Raw genomic sequence first — 22,019 nt, forward strand, 5'->3', positions numbered from 1 at the left:
AATAGTCAATTTCAAACTTATAAAAACACAGAACGTCAATTTCTACGTGAGCGGTAAATTAATTCCTTGTCTTTTCATTCCTAGTAATTTAATTCCCTGTAAAATTCATTTCCAGTCATTTCATTCCCGCTTTGACGAGGGATATTTATTGACGTCAAACGGTTTATGTTTCTAAACTACTTTGAAGTTTTTGATTAGAAATGACGACATAATAAATTTTAATTGTGAGTAGGAATGAAATCCACATCCGTGGATAATATTTATATCTTGGGAAATAGAAGTAAATCTCGTCATTATTCTTCTTCTATTTCCCAAGGTATAAACACCATAAATCATTGATATCCAGATTAGAAACATAAATTACTTGACTTTACTAAATATCCCTCTTCAAAGTAGGAATGAAATGTACGGGGATTAATTTTACAGGGAATGCACTTACTGGGAATAAAATTACGGGGAATTAATGTAATATGAATAGAACCAAATTACACATAGAATGACAACACTGAAAAATATAGAGAAAATGAATTTTCTCTCTATTTTCAAAGTGAAATTGATGTAGCTTAGAGTTATGCTATCTTTTTGAAAATATTTTTTTTTCCTCTTCTGATATTTACCTATGTTATATTTAAGGTGTCGATGATAAATCACATTTATTGTATCACCAATATGTTAATCATGATATTACCTATAAAATAGGGAATCAATTCGTGTGAATTTTAGTGTTGGGGTTTAACGTAGGGCCGTGATTATGTTCCTTCATCTTTATATTGGATCATTTCACTCTATATATGAGTATGACACATGCTGTTTTGATTGCATTGTAAGGTCGTTTGAGGGTGTTCATTTTTCTAAATTGATTTAGCAGTAGATTAAAAAATACAAATGGATAAATTCAATTTAAAAATGTCTTCTTCAAATGGATTGATAGGTAGCAAATATAGTTTTTATACAACAGAAGCCCAAATTAAGAGACCATATAAAAATCAAACACCTTAGTACACACGTTAAGATAAATGTATAAAATATTGACTCTATTCTATTTTTAACATTTATATTATAAAAACAAAAGTTATCATTTAAAAGTTTAGCTTCCTAACAGTGACGTTTGTCAGGGTTAATTTTTTTGCTAATGAAGTTATTAAGGTGACCTTTTTATCAGTTGAAAGAGCGTGGTTAACTTTCTGCACGATTATTTATCATCTGAGAGATTATTCTATTTTTTCTAAAACCAATTTTATAAATTTTTACAAGTAAATCCAAAATTTATTAATCACTAAATACTTTTAAGATCCATATTTCTGCATTATGTCCATAAATAATTATCCATGGTCCTTAGCAACCTCAACATTAGAATGAATAACTTATCAATATGACAATTTATTTTCTCTTAATAGTTGTTGGTAGTGTTGTATGAGTCCTTTTTTATTCGGTCCAGTTCAGTCTTAGGTCATAGACATTGAGGAACAGGCAACACAACCAAGATGGAAAATGAAACATTTCTTACGTGATACCTGGGATGGAATTGGTAATCTTCCAAAACGTCTTGGGAATCGGTTCCATAGTGATAAAATACTTACACAAGGCGGAATTGATCAACCAAGTGACTACATAAAAAGTAATTGTATTTGGATAGATAATAGTCAGATTAAGAATCCTGACACCATCATCTATACGAACGGATCTAAAGACAAAAATGGAAACACTGGGGCTGGATGGACAATCACCAAAGTCATTTGCCATTCAATGGCTTCATTGAGCAAAGAGGCTAGTATGTTTCAAGCAGATATTTTTGCCATAACACAAGGTGTAGAAGGTCCTCTCAAGTACGAAAAGACACTGAACAGTGTAATTATCAGATAGAACTCCCATTCAGCAATTGCTACAATCTTTAATCCACTTACTACTAGTAAAGAAGTTTTAAAATGTAAAGAAACCATCATCAAAGGAATAATTGAGAAAAATATACTATGTCTAGAATAGTACAAAGGACATTCTGACATTACAAGAAATGAATTTGCAGACTATCTTGCAAAGAGGGGTACTGAGAGCCAAAACCAGTTTACTATTGGGACACCTCCAAGCTACATAAAGAAGATAATTCATGACTTCTTCTATCAATATTGATGTGAACTATATAAAAAAGATCAAAGTATCAAACATACGCATACTAATCTTAATAAGTCGAAGTCGAAGTGTATCAAGCTCGGAAGAGATAAATTGAGACTCATTGTACTAGCCAACACTGGACATGGAAAGTAGTCATCGACATAATCTCTAAAGCATGAAAATTGAACTCCACTTGAAATATTACTGTCGCGTTTTGAGGTATAAGGGAAGTTTATCTTTCTATTTTTTTTTTTTTTTTTTTTAAACATGTAATTACTTTATTTATGTTTAAATATTTAGGCACTAGATTTATTCAGTTCCAGTTATTTCATTTTTTAAATATATTTATTTTAAAATCAGTATATTTATATTTTATTAAACATAATAATGTAATTTCATAGATATAAATCATTTCTATAACTTATTGTAAGTTTTAAACAAATGCAAAACCTACTATATTATGAGATGAGAGCCACTCCTCTTTGAGCAAGATCATCACATAAGTGGAGCGAATCAACTATTTCTGATGCCTTCATGTAGTCCTCTCTGCCATTCCAAATTGGCAAACAACTTCAGAAAACTACCAGTCAGTTTCAAAATTTATACAACTTTTTTTGATTTATTTGTGACTAAGTCTTCAATATTTTTATGTATAAAATCCTGTAATTACCTTCTAGAGAGGTAAAAACAATTATTTTTGTATTTAAACTTACTTTATCATCGAAGAGATCGAGTCCAACGTGTTCCTCCGACAAATACCATAAATATTTGGAAAATTTACATGAAGCAGATTTAGAAATATGTCTATTATTTGAAGAATATTCGATTAACAACTTCATTTGACTGTGATAGTTCAAAGGAGCATTGGAGGACTGAGATGCATTGCCCCAAGTTTTGATATATACTCTTACAATGAAAGCACAAACATCAACTAATCATCTTGTTTCCTTTAGAGTCAAGTTGAATTCTAATTTAAATATCCAAATCTTGAGACTATATAACTTTTGAAAGCCAAGGGGCAAGGTGAATTCCACCAGGGGGTATGAACTTAATTCCATCCTCAGGGGTATCGCCACAAAATATAATTAATAGTTCTAATAATTCTCTATTTCTGTCTCTTGAATATATTTTCTTAAGATCATTTTTTGCAAATTCAATAATACTACCTCGTATGCCATCCAAAAACTGGCTACCTCTTCATCTACAGTTCCAGGATTATAGTTAGTTTTGTTGATTGATGACCAATTTTCTTTGAATTTTTTGAACAAAGAAACATCTGCTGACGATGTGGGACCCATAAACTCATGGAAAACAGTTCCAATAACTAATTTCATTATATGGTGTCAACATGCAAATAGTAAATTTTTTTGCCTAGTAATTTTTCAAGTAGAACACAAGTTCAATTATTACATAGTTACATATGGCAATCAATCAATTTTTTGGTTCTACGAGTTTATTTTATATTTTATGTACCGTGTGTCTGTTCCTCCATTTCTTCTTCATCATCATTGAAGGATTTTCTCTTCAATAACTAGGTGTTTAGTTAGCTAATTGTTATTTTATTCAATTTAAGACATAGTACGATAATATAGATTTTTCAAATTCCCCAAAATTTAGTCCTGATTTGAACTATTAATCATCGAATCAATTTATAGATAATTTATTGTGGAGGTTAACCTTGTACCCTAATTATGTAACTTAATACTATATTTAATCATTTTACTCAAAATATGGGCGTTCCACAAACAGTCTTGCTTTCATTGTTATTTGAGAAAGTCGAGTATGTCTAAATTTATTTAATCATGACATGTATTGCTGGACGTCTATTTATCATAATCTTTCCTACAATTAGTAACACCCACAAATGTTGATATAATAAATTACTAAATTAAACAAGAAGAACGGCAGCATGGAAGGTTAGAAAGCTAAACTAGAAATTCGCTCTCGGGACAACAGGAAAAGAACGGGCGACGTAACAGCCATCATAGAAATAAGTTTGAGGACATTTGTCTGAATCGAGAAACGCCAAAGGGGATATTTGAGAAAGGTTGAGATAAGCCAAGCCCCATTCAAGAGGCAAGCATCCCTGTAGCACTGAGGGGCAAAGACATATTAGCCAGGGGAAAAAATGGAACTGGAAAGACTGGTGCCTATTAGATCCCCATTTTAGAGCAGATCGACCCAACCAACGATTTCATTTAAGGAATGATATTCGAGTCACAGAGAGTTAGCATTGGAGACGAGTCAGCATTGTATTAAATTAATTAAGCATAGGAACATTTAGTTCATAAAAGAACTGGTGGAACGAATTTAAAAGAAGACATAATGCGGATTTACGAAAAAGTGCATCTTGTTGTAGCTACTCCTGATTGATCGAGAAAGGAGTCGCCAAAGTATTGAATTATAAAGTAATAGCCTTGATGAAGCTGATAAATTATTAGGTCACGATTTCGAAGGGATTCTTAATAGACTTATTAAGCATTAAATAATCGAAGACAGATCCGGCTTTACTCGGTCACATTTCCTCAGACTGTATGATATTTTTTGAAAAGACATATGAATTTACACTCAAAGAATTCACTCAGTACTATCCTTCCGTTAAAGAGAGACAAAAGGTTCATTGTTTGAATACACTGTTTACAAAATGACAGATAAATCAAAGTATTATATTTAGCAACTCAACGCAACGTGTAGAACTATTGGCTAAGAAAGTTACAGAGTTGGGCAATTTCGGTCTATTATGGCGCCAAAATAGCACAGACGCGCCGGAAGAGAGTCTTTCATGACTTCAGAGCTGGTCATGTAGTAATTTAGTTTGCTCCGATTTATTTACCTGAGGAATTGATATACAAGATGTGAACATAGTGATTAATTTTGACTTTACCGAAACTTATCTTCACAGGATTGGTAGATCTGGTAGTTTTGGTCATTTGGATATTGCCATTAATCTTATTACTTACGATGACAGGTTCCTTCTTCAATGCATAGCAGTTGAACTTGGAATAGATATAACCACTATACTAAATGTAATCAAGGCTGGACTCTGTGTGGCAGAAGCTCATTTGGAAGAACTTTAAGAGCAACAACAATAAAAAAATCATCTTAGATGTATATCAAGTCTTTGCATCTACTCACAGATTGAAAACTTTATGTATATAACATATTTCCTAAACAATTATCAATTATGTATTAGATTATATCCGAGTTCATTATTGTATCTATATTGACATCTGGTAGCCAACAAAAGTTCAAACTAGTTCTATGTCAATGATTATTCTTTCACCTAGAATTGTGACCCTCTCCGAATATAATTTACCATTATCTAATTATTGGAAATCCTCCACATTCATACTTTAGAATTCCATTGTTTCTTTCTTTGCATAGTACATATTGTTGAGTACTGCATTTTTGATGAAAAAGTCACATATCAGGTCTAGCCCTAACTTTAAACAATTGTAAATCCAAAGAAAAACATAGCAGAATAGGAAAAAGATAAGAAGCATATTTCTCTGAAATTTTACCCTTAAGGCAAAATTAGATTAAAACTTTGATCTTTGAGAACGAATTAATCCATTTTCAGTTTTTTTTATGGGGAAAATCGATCGGACCTTGATTGCATCGGATCTTCACGCTTCTTTTGGAATGAATTAGTGTCGAGATTTTTGATTTTGCTGTATATTGTTAAATGGTTTTTCAACATTTTAATACCTTTTATTTGTTCATTATATTTATGTATAACTATAGGCTTTTTAAAATGCAGAATCCCAGTAGTGTTTTTCTTTCAATTTTATCTCATACTTAAGTTTACAAGGAAGGTTGTTTGTCAAACATTATTAAAAACTAGTTTGTGAAGACAGTGAGAAGAAAATTAAGTTTATTTCTTGTGAATTATATCTGAAATTGACATTTGGCATTCAATATGGTATCTCTCAGCCTCCATGACGGAGTTTACTCCCTTCCTGAAGGCTGCACGTAACTTACGGTTTTAGTCTTCTGATAAGTCAGTCCATGAAGCCTTAATGGCTGACTCCAAAGATCTCACAGATCTGTGAGGCTTTTTGTAAGCCGCTCACTTTGCTTGGATGTAACAATCCAAACGATTAAGATCGGGGGAATTGGGAGGCCACATTTTCTTGGACACATTCAAAAGAAGCTTGGCTCTAGACAACCTTTTCTCCTTTGTGACTGTCGTAATGGTATTTTTCTTCATCATTATTTTTAATTTTACTACAAATTCATTTTAATTATCCTTAGGAGCGTAACCTCGCTCAAATGTATCTTCTTGGCCATACTGCGACTCGTCCTAACTAGAACGGTACCAAGGCAGTTGTTGATTCACATAATCTAGGGCTTTGTCCTTACTGTTCATTTCCGACCAATATATTTTAAATTTTCGACATCAGTCCTACTCACCTTTTGTCAGTTATTAAGCACTCACAAAAAATATGAAATAAACCACCATGTTAATATATCGTCTTATTCATATTTGTGGTTTGTGATAAATATATTTCTTACTAAATCTGAATACCGGTATACAGTTTACTTTTATTGTGATGATATATTTTGCTTTATATATTAAAAGCGAGTAGAATGCAAAAATTATAAATAGAATAATTTCCTATTGCCTATAGAAATATATGGATTGACACACATAAAATTTAAATTTATATTCGTTCATTGTATTTTTCAAAGATAAATAATAATATAATTTTATATATTATATCTCATAAAACGAAATGATTGAATCTTACCATGTGTCTAAAGTTCATATTTTTTATGTATCTCTTAGAAAATAGCATTTTTATATTTGATTTTTTTATTGTGTTTGTTTGTTATTGAGAACAAGTACAGAACACGTACTCTATTTAATAACCAACACGATTTTGTAAATAATGTACTTTCTCCTAAGCTAATCATCCCATTTTAATAAAAATAATACCAAATGAAAGCTGAATACTGTATTTTTATTCAATATATTCGCCTTTGGCGTCAATACCGACTTCGATTCGGTATGGAAGCAAGACAGTTTACTTTGGCAGATTCTGGAATTCCTCCCGTATCCAGCTCGGATTATGAGTTCCAGGAGGATCTGTTGTTATGTTCCTCAACTGCGCCCCACACAAAGAAATCCTTCAGGTTGGGGTCCAGCCAAGTTTTGGTTTCCAATGCCATTCCCTGGATGAAACATAAGGTTCACGGGAAGTCTTTCAACAGGATTTATAACCCTTTCGTACTGGCAAGATAACGACCTCCACTTTGAAAAGATCCATGGACTATTATCCTGCAAAAAACATCAAATAGTCCAGATCTGAATCTTCTAGATTATTATTGGTGGGGATGTGTTAAAGACATTGCGTGTTATACGCTCCACAATAGTATTTCAAGCCTCAAAAAGTCCATTAACACAGTCAGCAACGCCATTGACCTATCTGATGTCGTCAAACCCGTCAAGGTCTTCTGTAAACGTCGGTAACAAATGATTTCCACCTAAGGCGGTCATATTGAAAAAATGTAAATTTGAAATAAAGTTGATAATAAAAATTATATTTTCTAAACTCGTAGTATTACGTGTACCATTTATTTTCCAAAATGAAATTTGAAGCTGATAGATTGAAAGTTTCGTCGATGATTCTTTAATTGATAATCTAAAATTTAGGTATCTATAGTATAGTATAGAGAATCTTGAAAACATGGAATGTCTACTGGATTTATAATGAATAAATACTTAACTTAAGAAGTTATTGTTTTTTTTAAATTAATTTCTGGTTAAAGTTAATTATTTTAAACAACACTATACTCAGTTCTCACTGGGAACTCAAATAATTTCTTTATAATGTTTTTAGTACAAAAATATATTTTCCAAGGGTAAAAATAAAAAAAATAAAGATATATTGTAATTACTATACAAATTAACTATATTTGGTCGCATCTTTTTTTTCTTGATATCCCCGAAAATCCCCAAAAAAATATTGCAAAGTTGGGATTCATCATTATAATTTTGTACAGTATCCTTATATCCATGCTTTTCAAAAAAAAAAGTAGAGCCTTTTGAGTAGATAAAGTCTTCATTGTTTCTGTCATTGAATGAAAATGAAGAAAATATGTTATTCTATTAGGAATTATGATTAATGTTTCATTGATACTTGTTAGAGACTACGTTCTAAGGATGAAAAAGCTTCCCTTGAAGACAATAGAATTACATTCCATTAAGAGCGAACAAATTGCTAACGGCCAACCCCAAAAAAAAATAATTTTGATCAGTAATACTGAAGTTTCAGAAATATAGCTTTGGAGTTAAAAATCACAGAAAAGGGGGGAAAACAGCAAAGTCGTGATTCGGGATTTCAGTAGTGTGATCACAATTTAGTGAAGTGCTACTTACGAGACAAGAAAGTTTCCCAAATTATAGTTCGCTAAAATCACCAGTTCAGGTTTATTGAAGCTCATTTAAAAAAAAAAATAATATTTATCAAAAGGGTTTAAATATGCAACAGGGTAAATGGACATAAAATGGTCTGAAATTTGAGATGAAAATAACTCATGCCTAAGAATTGCACTTTTCTGTCAAACTTATGTTTTTCCATTCCTCTCAAATGTACATACATATATATGTATGTAATAAACTATTTTACGATCATAAACAGCTCACTAATAAGCATTATAAAATTATGAATGCTACAAAGAAGTTAATTACATGTAATGGGGGTTTTTAATAGAATTTATGGGGTTGCTGTTAAAAACATTGTCATTTAATAGGTCGGGGGGAAAGTAATTTCGTATTTGTGGCTGTATTTCAATGGTGTATAAGAAGTTTACTATGTCAAAGATAAATGCGTTGGAATCTTTACTCCAAGTTGAAATATTAATTAATTTAACAGCTCACAGGAAAATTAAATGGTCTTAAAATAAATATACAAACTTAACCCTTGTTTTAAGCTATGTAGCTCAATGAGCAGGGAACTTGGGATAAATTATTCTCTTGAACTCAATGTGTGTAGATTCAATTCACTTTCACTCCTACAAGAAGAAATATACATTATATATACTGACTTCAAAAACAATTCCTTGGTCAAATGGATTAATTGTAATATTTACTTTATTTTAAATTCAACTGTTGACACTGAAAATTACGGAAGTTACAATAAAATGAATTTGAATAAATCGCACTTTTTGACTAGAAGTTTGGAGTCTCTAAATTAAAAAAATATTTTTCCTTGTTGTGAGAAATATTATGAATAATACGGTTTTTCCTTTGAGATAAAATAACGAAACATTTTTGTTAGATTGTGTTTTGTCAAATAAATTTGCGAATAAATACCTTTCAAAAATTATTTGAAGCAAGAAATTTATTTAATTGTCTTTTTATTATTCTTTTTTATTGGTACATTTTTTTATTCAAAGAATGATCATTAATTGTTTATAAAACATTTACATAGAATACAAGTATGTGTATGACATCAAAAACTATTCAAACTAAATTTATGGTTATCCCATTTCATATTGTATTTGAAAGGGAATTTCTAGATATATTCTACATATAAATTGCAATTACGCAAAAATTGTATAAATTCCATTATTGCACTTGATATTAAATATATACTGATGATTTTTTTAGCTTGTACATATAAACGCAAAATTTTAAAAAACGTCATTATATCACAAGATATAATCGATATGAGGGTTGTTTGAAAAGTCCATGCAAAGTCCGAGAGATGGCACTACTGGCGTGTATCAGGGTTTGGTTTTGTTAGTAGAATCCCTTGGAAGAGCACACACCAAGATTGGTCTATTTCTTTTTTCTGTTTGGTATTCGTTTGACTCGAGGAATCGGCCGGAAAGATTGTGATGATTGTCTTTTGGATTCGCAAGGAATCATCCTCATCGACTATTTAGAAAAGGCTAAAACTATTGCAGTTGTATATTAGTAAACGGATGTGGACTATTTGAAAACTGAGTTACAAGAAAAACACACACGATTGGGCAACAAAAAAGACCTTTTCCATCAGGACAATTGAGCAGCTCATACCTCAGCGGTTGTGGTCACAAAATTAATGAAAATAGGGTTCCAATTCGAGATGCCCACAGCATTAGCAATTTCATGGACCTTCATCATTCTGTCATTCATGGAGTAGTAACCTCAATAGGGCGTCCAGAATGCTCAGCGTCACTTGTGCCACTCAAAAAAAAATTAAAACCACTAATAAACGGTTTTAATCGAAGATACAGAGTTATGAAGCTTCTTTTTAGTATTCTGAGGTGTTTCCCTTTTAGTTAATGGGGGGCGGGGTGGGAGGGGGCAAATTCTATTTACGGAGTTGGGTTTATGTCCTTTGTCTCACGGTCGCTTGCAACGGATATAATAAAACTTCATGACATATAAGCTGCTCTCCTCATAAACATTTTACAAACTGAGAGGATTACCACGTTACTTGGTCTTGTTTTTTAATTTTATGCAACAAGAGCACATATTTTCGTATCAGTGATCATGTATATGGACTTCAAAAGATAATCCCAAGGTCAGATGGGGTAATATAAATGTATACTTATACTTAATCAGTACAACTACATCTAAACTATTAAAGTAACATTTAAAAAAAATAAAAAAAAATTTTTGATAAGACTTCCTACTTATTTTTTTCAACACAACACAAGTTTTTATATTCTTAATATAATTTTGATGTGATTTAAAATGTATATAGAAATAAAACTTTTAATAAAGAGAAATGATATAATCCCCAAATCATCACGAAAATTATAAATAAATTGGATTTATGATTAATTTATTATTGTAGAATGTTACATTTTAACTAGATTTTTCGTAGCAAGTCAAATGATTAATAATTTGCAATCCTCATTTGTGGATGACACAAGACAACTCGGGCCTACACTGAAAATAAAGAGTAGGAATGGTGAAATAACTTTTTGAGCACTCTTGGTCTTACTTTTAAGTTGATATTAACACCCTTGACACTTTGCAATCGTTTAGGAAGAACCGATGCAGTTTTCAGGCTAAGCATGGACTCCTTGATAGCAACAACTTGGGCAAAAATTCATAAAAACGTTGTGCGTAATAGTTGCTAGTTAGCATGTATCCGTTAAGTTGTTCTTGACAAGGGCAAGCATATTGAATGCGATATTTTTCATCAATTTTAAAGTAATATTGAACCCACAAAAAAGTAAGAATTCCTATTATAATACAAACCATATTCCATAGGAATAATTATGGGATCTTTTCTCTTTAAATGTATATTATGAATAGGTAAGTAAATATGATGTAAAACGATGTATTGCTACATTGCATGGATTACATATGAGCTTTCGTAGTGTATTATGTTCTTAAGAGTATGAAAGCAAATGCTATTTTCAGATAATCCCTTTATACCTTTCATTAATCATCTTCCATTAAATGGGATTTTAAATTCGGAAAATTGAAGGATAATGCATATTACAATTTCTTTCCCAAAATATATTCAGCAATTCACAAATCTCTTACACTTGCATGACGGGGTCTATTATAGTGAAATCAATCACTCAAACCCACCACATCCAGCTTCTACAATAGTCTTACCTGGGACAGGACTTGATGAGGAACTCCTTGTCCCTGTTGGGCACTACCTCGAGAATGGAAGCATACACGAAGTAACAGTGTTATGTTTACGTTTATTGGACTCTCCCAGACCCCCCCCAAGCACAGTGTAGTACATTGAGTTCAGATCCGGCAAGCTAGAAGGCAACACTTCCCTTGCCTTAAAAAAATCTTTGGGCAATCTTCTTCTAATAAACTAAGCCAGTGAGGTCTATAGAACCCTAAATTGTGTTTTTTTTTTACAAATTGAGTGGCTGAAAATCCACGGCATCCATGGTCGGCAGGATTATGTACTCCAGAGACAGGGTTCCAACATGATGGACCTCTAATATCTTGAATGATCTGTATCAAATTGGCAACGTAGGTTTTCCAATTCGATGCCTCACTTTGAATCCAATGAAAAACAACAGCAGAATTTGTCCATGGTACGAACTCTGGAAATTTTAATTGGAGTTATTGGGTAAAAATGTTCAATAAAGCGAGCACCCTTGGAAGAAGCATCACTAAAAACACACAACTCAGCATCTTCGTAATTAAAATTGGATTTCATGACACATCTAGGAACTGAAAAGGAGATAAAAAGTCTTAATTCACGTTTTCAATATAACTATCTCTCAACCAGATCGGTTGGCAACAAATCACCCCATTTTATCTTCCGATTCCATATTTCTTGAAAGATGAGGTTAGCTATGAAGAAAACAGACACAAATCTACCTTGAGAACAAAAAAAATCTCTCGAAGATTCAGATAACACACTCCTTTTCGTTAGCGATTTTGAATCCTCGTTAAAATCTATAAACTAGTAAGTACTATTTTCCTTTGGATTCCAAGAATAACCAAGAGCCTTAGTTTCATCAAGTAATAGAGTTATACCTTCGTTATTGAGCAATTGATAAGGAAGATATGACATCACTTCCGGAATATTGCTACACCACTTCCGTAATGGAAATTGAATTTATCTTAATAAGTTGATCCACCATTTGTTTTGCTTCGATAATGTCACTCGTTCCAGCGACCAAGTCATCCACGTACAATAGCATTCACTGCAGGTTGATAATGTAATTTGAATGTCTGAGCATTCATTTTGACAACAGATATCCATTTATGAGCAGCCCTTGCCGTTTCAAAAACCTGCTTTGTATGGCGACACTCTTTGATAGAGACATTTATTTTTAGTCTCCAAAAAAACTCAGAAGATCTAGTTGTCTGTTTGGAACATAAACTTGATTATTACTTTATCATACGGTATCACTTTAGTAGGGCTCCCACTAAAAATCCCTACATTTCCCTACGCATACATTACGTCAAAAATGTGTTTGTTTATTGATGACGTTAAAAACAAATTGCTCAAATATTTAAATTACGCCCGCCCGTATATAAACAGAAACTGTAATATTTTTACGTCCAAATATTTAAATTATATTTTTAAATACCACGGAATTCTAAGTGAATGGAAGACGGACACTTCTTTTCTGGAAAAAATGCAGTCCTTAATGAGGGGGAATGCTACATTTTGATCATGAAACTGATTCCACAAATATCTCCAAATCACTTCATTTTTTCCTTCAGGACGGATATTCTAAAAGCTCCTAGCTAAGAGTTATTCTTAGACGACGAAGTACCTTCTGATTATGACAGATTAAATTCCCAACGAGTGGCAGCACTGCACTTTACTGAAGCCCAAATCAAAATTACTTTGCATAGCATTCCGATATGCATTTCCAAATTTAGCCCGCCTACGAAATGATGATTCTAGCTTATTAAAACCTTTAAGAGCGAGTGCTTTTGACTCCGACATGTGTAAAAAGTCATCCATCAAAGGTAAAGGAGGCTTCAATGTGATCATTGTCTATCACTCTAACCTTAAAACGAAAACCTTTCTAAGACTTACTTCGTTTTATTTTATGACATATGACATTTTTTTGAAAGGTCTTTATTTATATAGTTGATATATTTACAAAATAAATGCAAAAATTTAGGAAAAATTGTGCTGCTAAAAACATAAATAAACAACATAGTTTAAAATTGGACCTCCTAACCAAAGACTTAACAACAACTAAAATATAAAAATACAATTAACTAAATAAAATTCAACACAGAAGAATAAAAATACAACTCGAATCTAGGACTTCACTTTCTTTCAGAACACTTCAAACTGCCAGACAATCTTTGTCAACGTTGAGTGGTAACGAAGGGAATCGGATATCCGATATCCCGGGCATAGTCCGAGGAGCTACCTACCATGTTAACTATTTTGAGAGAAAAATCAACATATCCTGCACTGCAGATATAATTATTGCCCTCAAATCTTGGCTGCAAACTGGTTCATTAATAGTCGGCTTTGCAGCGATGAAAGCTTAGCCACTTAACAGGGCAAAAGGCATTGGTTGACTTTCCCGTGGCTTTAATCATAATGTTTCTTATTAGCAGTATCAATTTCTTCTAGTTTCCAAAAATTTTGAAATATCAGAAACTTCTTGTTTGATAGATGTATGAGATAGACAAGCATAATGACGAATAAATGGGAGACTAACATTTCCATTATAACCCATCCAAGTTTCGTATGTTTTGCAAACGGTTTCAAAACTTCCAATTTTATCTGGAATAGATGTTAAAAATCGATTGATCATATTAGCTCCTATAAATATTTTTATTTTTTCTGGTAGATTTACAAAATCAGTTAAATATAAATCACATAAATGTGAATGAGATTATACAATTTTCAGAGTTGATAACGTGTATTCAGAAATACGATTAACTTCAAAGGCCTCGATTAGAACTGATTTTCAGTACTAGTCTATAATCTGATAGCATGTCAGGAATAATTTTTAATCGGACACTCCATATCAGCAGCACCACTAATAGACATTTCTTCCGGGATTCCCCGTAACTTATGATAATTGACCACCCTAGACGTTACTAAACTTATCTGAGATCCAGGATCGAATAATACATGAACCTCTTCACTACAATCATTGCTTATAATATGTGTTCTCGCAGTCATTAACAAAGTTGATTTAATAGTAGAAATATGCCCAACATTACATCTTGAACTTGAATGAACAAGTCCTGCTTCATTTTCTGTTCTATGAAGACGGGTATGGTGTCTATTAATATACTTTTGACACGAATTAATTGATTAGCATTCGTATAGATGATGAACCATTTTCAAACATTGAAAACAAACATCGAGATTATTGACTTGTAATTGAAGGGCATTGGAAGTTATTTACTTGAACAACACACAACCATCGAGTGAATGTTATTCTATAGGATTTTTTAGGGGACTGATACAAATTTACTATACTTTTATTTACAACCCTTTTCATGATTTGCCATGTTCCATCACTCTTCATTGAATTCCGAGTTTCCATCACTCTTCATTGAATTGTAAGTTTCTGCAGCCTTAGCTGCAATTCAAACATGCAATAGGAACTTTTCTATTGTGATCAAATCTTGATCTTAAATTCCACTATCAAATCTCTCCCATCCATCCCTAAGGAGGCAGAAACTCTACTCTCCAAAAGAGGATTGATAAATCTTCTTACATTAGGTTCTTCCGAGTCTATATCATTCGCTTTTAGAGCACGTTGTCATTATTTCATCGTGGAAATGATAAAAATAATTTGCATTATTTTTTACTTGATTTAGGCCCACAAATCTATAGACCAGCTTGGATATGACACTCAGATGAGAGCCAAAATTATCTTTTAATATTCTGATATCATCGTCATAGCTTTCCTCAGTCACAGGCAGAATTTTTTTTATTTTAGATTGGTACCCTTGAGTGCAGATCTCAAAAAAGTAAACTTCGTTGTAGTATTGATAATATAATTATCAAAATTTGACACAAAGATCTCCATCCATGACGCAAAATTCGTCAGTTCCCCGTCAAACTTCGGTAATTCCAATTGGGGTACATGTAACATCGGGAGGGGATCATTAGTTTCTATTTTAGTCTCTTCAACAGGTGAAGAAAATCCCTTTTTAATATCTAGAAGCTCTTTCTAATATTTTATTTCCGTTTTCATTTATTGATTGTCAATTTTCTTGCAAAATTTCGCGAAGCCTTACTAGTCTTTCCGTGCTGTTTTTGCAACTCTCGGATTTCTCGGAGTTGTTTACTATAAAGATATTGATCGCCATCGGTGTCGAACTTGGTATATAATTTAATTAATTATTCCATCTCCAAACAAACACGTTCATCCAACTGTTTGACTTCTTTTTAAATCATCCTTTACTTCATAAGTCAGCTCTTGAAAGACTCTTCAAAGTACTCCCTATGCTCTCGAAGCAGTACAATACTTATTTTAAATCTTATATTTAATAACGTATATTAAATATCAATATATTTAACAACACCTGTTGTAAATATATATATAATAGGAGCGTAACTCACTCGTGTACACAATGAGAAAAAACGACAACAACATCAAAAGGAATCATATTTAAAAAAAAGAAAAGAATATAAATGATATAGGGAAACCCCAATATAACGAAGCCAATGTTACGACTTCGCTATCGAACCCTTAAACAAACTTTAATTTAAACAACAAAATAATAAATCACACAAATTTACATAGTAATGAATAATTTTGAGCACAATTGTTATTATATATATATATATATATATTGGTGTCAGGAGAGCTGGCATACGGAAAATTATACGGAAAAGTTTGTACTGGGATGATTCGTACTGGGAAGACCAGTATAGGATAAAGCTCGCCGGGAGAAAGACTAGCAATAATGTAAATTTCTAATGTGTTCGAACCAGAGACAAAATAAGTAATATTAATAAATTATATATTTAAAGAAATATAAACAAACACGACTGTAGTTTGAATGGAAGAAGTGCAAATCACTTAATTATCTGTTATCAATTATCATTAGACTTTGGACATGATGGATTATTCATATTGGAGAAGACTCAAAGTAGGATGAACAGGCATAAGATCAGATTAGGGTAGACCAGTAATTTCATCTTCGTTATGAGCTAGGATGTATCAGTAGAAGAGGTGGTTAAATATGTATCTTCATTTCTATTAATTGACTTCAGTGATATTTACATTCCTTATATATATATATATAAAGACTTAATTCGTTTGGAGAAGTTTGGATAAATAAACATTTTAGTTTATAACTAAATCCCTAAACAAAAGTTAATACAACAATTAATTAGCACGGTGAGTCAAATGATAATAAAATACTCTGTACTAGTTTATCACATTTCATAAAAACCTTCAATAAAATTAGTAAAATGATCTTGTAGAAAACAAAGGAATAAAAATTATCAAATTATATGACTAAACAATTAGGATGGAGACAAAAATCACAACATTTAAGCATTGAATGCACAAAACTTTTTAGATTGTCTGTAGATGCGTATTAAACGGAGAAGAAACGTCATATTATCTTTCTAACCATATGGATAATAGCGTATCAAATCCCCGGTATACTTCCACGTTCGATTAAAAGAATCCGGAATTTTTTTGGCAAAACCAGAGTATCACGTAGCTGTCGAAATAAGAATAGCTCTAAATTCTTCTTTTGGGATAGGATTGTCTTCTTTCAGCTTCTCTACTATCCTAATTCTACTACTCTATAGCGCGAGTTTTTGTAGGAGCACTTGAAATATTTGAAGTGAGCCCGAATAAAAGAATAGCAGTCAGGAATTTATCACTTATTCCTGCTATGTTAAGTAATATAAATTTTTTCAGTACATATATGTAGTGAAGGGTATTCCCGCAAAAGGATGAATAACTGTGTTAAACAATTTTCTTTGCATAGAGCATTCAAAAATATTCATCCCGAAGATATTTGAAATTGCGAACTAAATTGCTTTCCATCTTTTACTTTCGAAATTGAACCCATGATTCTCTTCTTCCACGATATGGGAATTACCAATATTGATCAGAACTTGTGGCAGATTTTGTCAGCTTCATCCTTATAATTTAATACAAAAAAAAATTCTCAAATGCCATGGAATGGGCATCATGGGGTTGTATGTGGCTCTCTTTAGTGGATAAAAATTTTTCCCACAGCTGAACATGGAGTCGTTGCTCAAGTTGTGAAAGGAGATAATACCCCTCCCTCGATTAGGCTAACTATTCTAATTGTTTTGGTTCCATGAGGTTTTTAAAATAAAACTTCTTTTTACAGTTCTTTCGTTCCAGATCATTGGTGGAGGTGGATGAAAATTAAAGCGTTCATTTCCGAATAATCCTATGTGCAAAAAAAGTTATGTATTTGACTAGTGCAGAAGTGTTTTTATTTGCTCGTTCGTGATTATCATTGTGTGTGGTTTTAAGACACTTTTTTGGTGAAAAAAATACATCAGTGTATTTGCAAGACCCCTCTACAGTCTTCTTGATTCTTGAAAAAGTTTTAAATAGCTCCTCTATTTTTTTTTTTTAAATACAACGCAGATTTGGTGAATTCATACAGAATCTTTGACATTTCTGAAACTGAAATGAGAAGAAAAGTAGATCACGAAATCGATCCCGTTCTTAAAACTAAATATTTACATAACAAACATAATCATACAGCCACGACAATACAAAAAATTGTTATTAACAATAGAAAAATCGATGAGCCTTTTAAAGTATTGCAATATTTCCATATAGGGTTTTCCGAGATTTTAGGCGGAGAGAGACTCAATTTTCCCGAAGAAAAGGAGACCCTCAAAGGCTGAAGTATTAACCAAGGCTAACATCGTAAATTATATAAAGAAGGATTTCAAGGAATCCAATGTATCGGGTCCGATTGGCCTTTGTGGGCGAATTTTCTCTCTTGCACCTGAAGAAATTGCGCCATACCTTTTAAAAGTATGAAAGTCCATGGAGAAGTCTGAAAAAATTCCCCTTTCTCTTACAAAAGGAAGGATAGCTCTTATAACTAACAAAGGCGATGGCACTGATTTCAATCACTGGGGGTCCATTACAGTTTTGAATGGAGCTTACAGAATATTGTCTGGTGTTTTAGCTAAGCAAATTGAGTCCATTTTAAACCAACAAATTAAAGATGAACAAAAAGGTTTCCTAAGAAATAGAAAAATTACGGATATTTCACGAAATATAGCTACAGCAATTGATCTCTTAATAGGAGTGGCAAGTGTGGTGCATTGATTGCAATTGATTTTTGCTAAGTATTTGACTCTGAAAGTCACTGCCACATTATGAGATCTGTTAAAAGGTTACTCCCCAAACGTTTTTTTAATCCTATCAGAGCTTTACTCGCTAACGGTTCTTCTATAATTTCGTAAATGAGTGAACCCATCTTATTAAGAAAGAGCTGTAGACAAGGTGGTTCAGTCGCCCCTTACTATTTATATCTGCCATCGATGAACTAACAAGGACCATTTCGAAAAATTATTTGGGATTTGTTATCTCTTTTTGTGGGACTCCACATCTAATTGATCTATATACTGATGATGTAACGTTAATGATTGAAGCCAATTCGGAAATTCAACTTCAGTATAGGATCAAAGTTCATTTGACTTTTTTTAACAAATTTAAGTTCAACTCTGGATTGGAAATGACTCTAACGAAAGCCGCCATCCTTCCCCTTGGATCTTGGAAGCCGGATATTTCTACAATAATCGAAGGTTATAGAGTTATACCAAAGGTGGACATCTTAGGTATCGAATGGACAACCAATGGGGTATCAAGTGGTAATTGGGTACAATCAAATATGATGGTCAACAAACAGATCCAAAAATGGCGTCATTTATCTGTACAAAAACGCATTGATTTATACAATTTGAGAATTCTTCCTCTTGTAGTATACAGAGCTACCTCCATTCCTTCTCTAGCATAATTTGCAATGATGCAAGAAGATGCATGGTTCAAGGGTCTCTTCCATAAAAATTATTTTCCTGCATTAAAGCGTCAAAAGTATAAGTTAGACGGTGGGCTCTGCCTTTTATCTAGTATAATTCCAAAATGTTACAAAAAGGTTGTGGAGGAATTAGGTGTATACCCGTTGAGAGACTGGAGGGTGAATTTCAGATCCTCTCAATATTATGAATGGATCGAAAGGGGAACACCCTTAACTAATCGAGATTTGAAAGTTTTCCGCCACTTCTAGCATCTATTCAGAGAATTTTATGGAAAGGAAGGCCTAAGTATAATTCAGATTCCATAATTGATATAATTCAGGAAAATAGGACTAAAATGCATTTTGTTAATAAGTTTGGGAATCTGTTTTTATTAGAGAAGAGTGTGCTCTCCATTATAAAAAATTAAGTTATCATAACTTAAGACAGGAATCTATCTTTTGGGGTGGGAGGTTCCGTCTTCCTCTTGAGAGGTCTCTTAAATATTTTACTCCTTCAAAACCATGGTTTTTAAAAATGAGCTTTTGCCAAAATTCCTCGATGGAAGTGAAGTCTGTGTCAGATATATATATGGTACTACTCGATCTTCCTCCTTCATGGGAACGAAGAATTCTCCGATCAATGTTTGGAATTTCAGACAGGACCAAATTAACAGCACAATTTCAAATTTCCATTGACAATATCTAATTTTATTATCCGTGCAAAGACTGCAGTTTTATGTTCAACTCTACCCTACATGCATTGCTGATTCTCCAGTTTTGAGAGTAGTCAAATATTTTATCCAATTCAACGTTTGTGTGACAGAAGATATTTCTTCTAACTTAATAAAGGCAAATATATTATTTGGAGCTTTTAAGAGAAATAAAAATACTTCTCCTGTTCACAAAGCCGTGGAGTTTGCTTTATTAAATAATTTATTTCTAAAAAATTAACTATTGACTCTCCATTACATGTTGAAGAATTTAAGAGCTATAATGATAAGCGCAGCCGCTCGATATTCAGCACTTTCTATCAAAATCCCTCTGTCATCATCTTTGTCGTGGGCATGGGCCGGAAATATAATCAAATTTGTTCCTTCGAGGTCCGTGCAATATTTTAATCTCATCAAGTCAATAATAAGAAGAAATCGTCGTTTTTATTAACCTTAGCTGATGTTTAGAATTTTTTTATTATATCAGGTTATTTTACTTCAGGACATTAAATATGAGCTATAATGTTCATTTATGTTATTTGTTTATATTTCTTTTATCTTTTTTCGCGACAGGAAAATTAAGTTTAAACAAATAACATAAATGAACATTATAGCTCATATTTAATGTCCTGAAGTAAAATAACCTGATATAATAAAAAAAATTCTAAACATCAGCTAAGGTTAATAAAAACGACGAAGACACACTATCCTTTTAGTTTAAAATTCTAATGATATCACATATGTCAACCTCCATGATAAGCTTGGTCAATATTTGAAGAATAGAATAAGGATAATTTGATTTATATAGATCAACATTAATTTCACCAATTAACAAGAGAGAATACAAGTCATTTTTGCAGACGTTAATGATTGCCAGATATAAGGCAAAGCATTTAATATTCAGTCTATTTGCATTGACTAAATTACTTCCTACCAATTACTTTTGTGAAAAATATGTTATGCCAGCCCCCCCCCCACTCGATAATCCATTTTCACACTTGGAGTTATTGATAGTTTTTGAGACCAAAGAAAGTATTCCCCTATGTGTCCCATCTCCTTTGAAAAAGTGTTGATAGTTTTTTTGGAATAAAAAACTGGCATTTAAGTGAGCAAGACTTGGAAATAGGAAGCCTCACATCTTGGACACATATAATATCTGGTGTTCGATAGAGTGGACTTTTCATAAGATACTTTCAAGAAATTCGATCTCTTCCCCCCTCTTATTCAGTGATAGTGTTTTACCAATTCCCATATTAATATTTTGATCTCTAGAAATAGGTGGCTAAAAGAAATCATTGACTTTGGGCTGGTCCTTAAAATACATTATTAGTTTATTTGAAAATAAGGTAAAATTAATTCTTTGGAAGCTTATTTGGACTTTTGTTCCCCAGAGGGAACAACGTTATTTTCATCGGGTATAGGATGATTTTCTTGATAAGTTGATACTTTTTTAGGGCCCTCCCTGGTTTCTCCACTATTACCCTCCTTGCATATCATTTTCGGTACCTCAAAGGGAACAGTATTACTTTCCTCAAGCAAAGGACGGGTTTCTTCACAATTTCATTCTTTTTTAAGACCTTCCTCAGTTTTTCCACTAATATCTTCCTTTCTGTCATTTCTGAGACCTTATCAGAGTTTTCAATAGCCATTTATACTAGATTTTCGAGACATGATGATCCAATTTTTGGCTCACAAATAATCTCCTCTTGCGGAGCTTTTGCATCCAGAATAGGTGATGAACTTAATAGGGACTCATTTGCTTTGCTTCTTGCAATAGCTTGTTGTAGCACATTAGCGTA

General features: G+C 32.5%; 1 pseudogene; it reads left to right on the plus strand.

The window, feature by feature from the left end:
* The first annotated feature begins 1,491 nt into the window (after positions 1-1,491).
* Positions 1,492-5,186, plus strand: LOC121122941 (ATP-dependent RNA helicase cgh-1-like; annotated as a pseudogene).
* Positions 5,187-22,019: the final 16,833 nt, after the last annotated feature.

This window comes from Lepeophtheirus salmonis, chromosome 8, assembly GCF_016086655.4.
Source record: "Lepeophtheirus salmonis chromosome 8, UVic_Lsal_1.4, whole genome shotgun sequence".
Lineage (NCBI taxonomy): Eukaryota > Metazoa > Arthropoda > Copepoda > Siphonostomatoida > Caligidae > Lepeophtheirus > Lepeophtheirus salmonis.